The 6,000-nt window shown below is 32.9% G+C and overlaps 1 long non-coding RNA gene across 1 annotated transcript; it reads left to right on the forward strand.

Moving 5' to 3' along the window:
- The first annotated feature begins 1,258 nt into the window (after positions 1–1,258).
- LOC138918124 (uncharacterized) lies at positions 1,259–4,522 on the forward strand. Its single transcript, XR_011427121.1, has 2 exons — positions 1,259–1,350; positions 4,274–4,522. It is a non-coding gene; the product is annotated as an uncharacterized lncRNA (long non-coding RNA).
- Positions 4,523–6,000: the final 1,478 nt, after the last annotated feature.

A 6,000-nucleotide genomic window follows, 5' to 3' on the forward strand; every position in this document is an offset into this window, starting at 1 on the left:
AAGGGTTTATTAGTGAACTGGAATATAGAAATAAACATGTTAAAAGAATGTAAACAGAAGGCAAAATGATGGAAAATAAGGAGTTGAGAAACAAGGAGGATAGAGGGGCAAGTCTATCATATGTCTAATTGAAATCACAAAGAGAGAGAAGAGAAAAAACAAGGGAGAGGAAATATTTGAAGAGATGAATGAAGAGAGTTTTCTCTAAAGTGATGAAAGACACAAATATTCAGATTAAGGAAGTCCAATAAATGTCTAACAGAATAAATAAAAAACAACAACAAACCCCAACTACAGGTATTTACATCATAACAGAACTGCAGAATACTAAAGGGAAAGAAAAGACCTTAAAAGCAGAGATAAAATAGTAAACCCACCATCATCTGGAAATTTGACCACTGACTTCATATTGGACGCTAGGAAACAGTGAAACAATAACTTCAAAGTGCAATCTACAACTATACTTACAAAAAATTTCTCTTGAGAATAAGGGAAAATGAAGACGGTTTTAAACAAACAAAAAATCACTGAGTAAAATTTCACCAATAGATCCTTACCTAAAAAAGAAATGCCATAGGATGTACTTCATGGGGAAGGAAAATGACCGCAAAAGATCCTTTATAAGTTAAATATGCATGTTAAAATATTCAGGTGACTACTAAAAAGAAATCTTATAGGTATAAAGAAGAAATTAAATGATAACCACAACCAGTATTCCAACAACAAACAACCAATCTTAAAATTTAAGAAAAGAGAAAACAGAAAAAGCAGAAGAAATAGAAAGCACGTCATCTATTTTATATTATAATGAAAATAATATTTTATTAATAAATTATTATATTAATAAAAAATATAAATATTTTCAGCCTGAGAGTTTTAAAAATCATCTATATGTTCTTTACAAGAGTACATGTAGTCCTTAAGAACACAGAAGGATTGAAAGTAAAGTAATGGAAAAGATACAATGGGTGAGTAATGAAAAAGGTATCTTATTTTTGCTCTACTGCCATGAGAAATAGATATTAAATAGATACTAAAGCAAAGACTAGTAGAGATATAGAAGATACACATTAATAAAAGGTTTAATCCACTGGGGAGTGGGGAGGTATTCTAAACTTGTATGAGCATAATAACACAGTTAAATATATGAAGCAAATCCTGGCACAAATACAAGAAGAAAAAAACAAACCCAACATCAAAATAGAGGACAAACTACTCCAAGGAGAATTTAGAACATTAAAACGACACAATGAACAAAGTTGACCTAAGGACATATGCAACAACAGGTCTAACCACTTACGCATCATTGACTGAAATAGATCCCATGCCATATACTCACCTTCCCACAAAGTAAGTGTCAGCAAAGTTTCAAAAACTGGTATCATAAAAACTGCATTCTCTGAATACAATGCAATACATTCTGAATAGTTACTAAAGGTAATTCTTTAGTAATTCTCATGATTAATTTTTAATAATGATTAATTATTATACTTAATAATTCTAATTTTTCAATTTTAAGTAAATTTTTTAAAAACTTTTAAATAATGAGTTTTGATGTCAAAGAATAAATACATTTAAAAGTACGAAAATACTACTGAGCCATAAGAAAAGTAATGTATATTAAACATGTGAGATATAAAGTGGCATTTAAAAGGAAGTTTATAGGTTTATAAGTATATATTAGGAAATAGTCTGAAAATTAATGAGCCAAGCATCTAACTTAAAATATCAGACAAGCAAAAATAATAATTTCCTTATGCAGAAAAAAACTGAAGAAAATAAATAATAAAGATAAATTTAAAAGACCAAAATTGGATTTCATTAAAAGAGAGGATAAACAAAGATAAATATTGGTTGTTTGAAAATAACTAATAAAATAAACAAGCCTCTTGGCTAATTTTAAGTGTGGAAATAAAAATTTACAGCAGAGATTAAAACAGACACTAAGAATATTATGAATCAATTATGCAAATAAATTTTCAAATGTTTATGAAATGAACCAATTTGTAGAAAAATATAAATTACAACAATTGAGTCAAGATATATTAGAGAACTTAAATAATCCTCTAACCATTAAAGTAATTGAATCTGGAGCTGAAAACTATCCCAAATGAAAACACCAGACACACGATTTTAGAGACGAACTCAACTAAACATTCAAAGAACAGAAATTTCCTTACTTTTCAGGGGAAAAAAGAAAAAAGGAAATATTCTCCAATTGACGTTATGAAGTTAACATAACGTATATCAAAACAGGAGAAGATATTAAAATAGGAGAAAAACATTGTATAAAAGAAAAATTACAGAACAATTTCATTCATGGGCCTGAATACAAACATCCTGAATGAGGGAACAAAAATATATATGCATATTCTAAATTTCTATATATATAAATTCGTATATATAGATGAAATACATACATTCAATGGGATTATTTAACAATGAAAATAAATGAACTATAGCTACTGCTTGGCTGAATTCCAGAAATAGAACATTGAGAATAAAGAGTCATGAAAGAAAACGATTAATGTTTTTATTCATCGAAATACCCAGACATGAAAAACTAAGCTATGTATTATTTAAATATTTATGCTTATATATTTAAACCTTTAAGTGCAGCAATAGAATAATCAACATATCATTTAGGTTAGTGCTTACATCTGAGGTAGGAGGAAGTGAGTTGTAATCTGTGAGTGGCCTACAGGGCCTTGAAAAATGTTGATAACATTCTAATCCTTGAGCAATGTGGTTGATACGTGGGATTTTGCTTTATTATTTTTGTTTTAAAATATGGCTATATGTTATGCATACTCTTACATATTACATGTACCGTAATAAAAACATTTAAAAGATGGAGGATACTATGGCCATGTTACCACCAGAGAATAGTAAGTAACATGACAGGTTGAAGGCCAGTGTTTGTGTCCCTAGTTATCAAGTCAGATCAGCTACTTCAATATTTTTTATGGCAGGTCAGGCAGCAGTGGGAGGTGAATAGATTTGGAAGGTAGAGTCGTTATAGATCAATTCTAAACTCCAGTTGACAATGTAGATGACTTGATATGGTAGGTAAAATTCTAGTAGTATCCATGGAATTTGGAGGCTCAGATCTGTTAGGCCTCTCCTTTCATTTACTCATTTAACAAATATTTATTGGCTAATAAACTGGACCCTGAAGAAAGAGCAAGAAGGCACATTTCCTGGACTCAAAGAGTTCAAAATCTAGTAGAGGAGACAGATGAGTCAGTAGGAAATTATAATATAACATAAAATGAGTAAATACAGGGTTCACAGAGAGGAGCTGCTAAACCAGTCATAGAGATCGGAGAGATGACACACAAGCTGAAAACTGAAGCAAGACTGGGAACTAATCAGGCAAAGATTGGAGAGAAAGGAAGAAAAAAAGAATTGTGTTGCTTGACAAGGGAGACTGAGATTCCTAAAGAACTCTTATATTTTAAAAGTATGCAAAAAATAGGTCTTCCTATATAGGAAGTCAAAAAGTAGAAAAAAAATTGGGAAGACAAGCAAGGGCATGCAGACATGGAAGCTATAAGATCTGGTAAGAGTGACAAACAGAGATAAACGCTGTAGAGAAGTTAGATAAGATGAGGAATGGCAACTGCTGATGAAAACTGACAAAAAAGAGGTTTGATAACTTTGATAAAGATTAAAACTACAAAGTCAAGGACAAATGACAAAAAGAACGAACAGAGAACATTTAGACAATAATAACAAAAGAATATTTAGAATTTAGTAGACCAATTCATCATAGAAGATAAAAAAATAAAAATTAAAAAAAACTGGGAAGAATGTCACCTCACAGATTTGGAATCTCAGAGAATGGGGAGACAACAGAAAGGTGTGTGTTTATTATCTTCTTTTTAAAATTATTATTAAATGGATTCTGTATTCATATAGTCTCTATTTCTATATTCCTAAATCCTGTATCCTATATTCTATATTCCTAGGGTCCTATATTCAAAGGTTATGACCGTTGAAAGACATTTACTTTCTTTACTACATTTACTTCAATACACTTTAGTTTCAAGTCTGAGACACAATCTGTCAACTGTTCTCTCAGCCTCTCAACATATTTCTTTTCACTCAGCACCATTTTCTTTTTGCATTCTTTTCATTTTCTCTATCCTATCAAGACCTTCTCCCCTCTCTCAATTTTTTAAGAAAATCTAATAAAAGTTGAATTTACAGTAAAGAAAAGTTAGGTGTCACTTCCAAAATCATTGAAATTGATTTTTCTTGGCGTTTCCAGGAATTACATCAATGAATCGACCTAGTTCAAGTTCCACGTAACTGCAGCTTACAATTAGACACAGCCGAAGGTGACAACTGTGAGGACAGAGATAACCTGCTGACTTCTGTAGCAAATATAGACACATACATTGCTAAGCTGACTTGATTATGGCATGCTAAGTTAGTGCAACATATGCCTTTCAAATGGCTCACAATCAACATCCGGTATAGATAATAAAAAGAGACATATGGGTTTGCCATCACGCTTTATCTTTTGCAAATGATTTTCTCTCAATTAAAGATTCATGGCATGCTTTAAGTCATATCTCCTAGAGTTTATACATAATGTAGAAAAGTCTTTACCATGAACCTTTGCCAGTAGCAATCATTTTTATACTATATTAGCAGAGGCAATTTCTCCCTTGTGGTATGTTTCAGCATATCCTATTAATTTGCTGGTAGGTAATATTCTCATTTTAGCCATCTCTTGTGATAACACTAATTAACATCCAAGAACAAGCCCTTGTAGTCTACACAAGTTGACTCAGGTTTTTGCTGTTTTATTAGCATTTTTGACCTTGCCTTAACAATAGAATTGCTCAGTGAAAGGCAAACAGCCTTATCTTCTTAGACTCACTGCCCTCATGGTATCCGTGCTGAGAGCAGCTGTGTGTACCAAGGAGATCAACAGACTATTCCGTTTTGCCTCCTTTTCTATCTGGCTTTTGGGCATTCTATAAAGTGTATTGTTCTTCATTCCCAACTGACTGAATCGTGCTGTTCACAAAATCTCTTTGAATTTACCTTGTGCCAGAAACCATTTGCTTGTCAAGCATTGTAGGTCATTTTGTATCTTTCTAAAGGAAAAAAGGAGAGAAAGAAAGTCTCCTCCTGCTTGTGTGCTTAGGAAATAATTTGTCTCAAAGTATTGGCAAAGTTCTCAGGATAAAGAGAAACTATAAAAGCTATCAATACAGCTAGCCTTACCTACAGGCTGAGTATGGAATCATGGATCAAAGTTGAACAGTCTTAATATCCATCTGGTCCGAATGCTACCAAATTCAACAATAATTTCTCCCAAACTGAACTCTGTGGTCATGAAACTCCTTCTTGACTAAATCCCAAAAGAACATCTTGCCACTTAATGCTTGATCAGGAATTTGAACAACTCCTTTTCTTCCCTGCCCACTCAGATGGAGTCCTTGAGGCCAAACATATACTTAGTGTCCTTTTCCATCCTTCTCTAACCAAGGCAGCCAATATCTGAAGAGCACCATCTGCATTAGTAGGTGATGTCTGAGATTAGTTGCACTGCTCTGAGTTTATACAGGGGTCCTCGGCGTGAACCCTAAGCAGCTGGGTACTTCCGGAGGTTCAGGTTTCCTCCAAACTCTAACATACTTTTCCAGAACCATGACTACTCTTGTCCCTGACTATTTAAAGAGATTTCCAATCTCATGGAAGGGCTGAAACCTTTCCCTAAGTCCAGGTTCACTCACCTGGAATCCCAAAATTTCGGCTTGACTCTGGAAGGCTAAATTTTATTTTAATGCCGTAAGGTTAACATAACTTAGTTTATATGGTTAACCCCTGTCGGACTTTGATTTTCTCCACTCTAGTGTGGAAAGCAACACAAGTTATCTTGTTCCTCTTAAAATGGGGTGCCTCAAAGCGAACAGAATTCGATTTTCTGCTAGGAACAGAAAACTAAATTCTATCTTTATTCTGAGTAATATCACGTCTATT

Source organism: Equus caballus, chromosome 16 (assembly GCF_041296265.1).
Source record: "Equus caballus isolate H_3958 breed thoroughbred chromosome 16, TB-T2T, whole genome shotgun sequence".
Classification (NCBI taxonomy): Eukaryota; Metazoa; Chordata; class Mammalia; order Perissodactyla; family Equidae; genus Equus; species Equus caballus.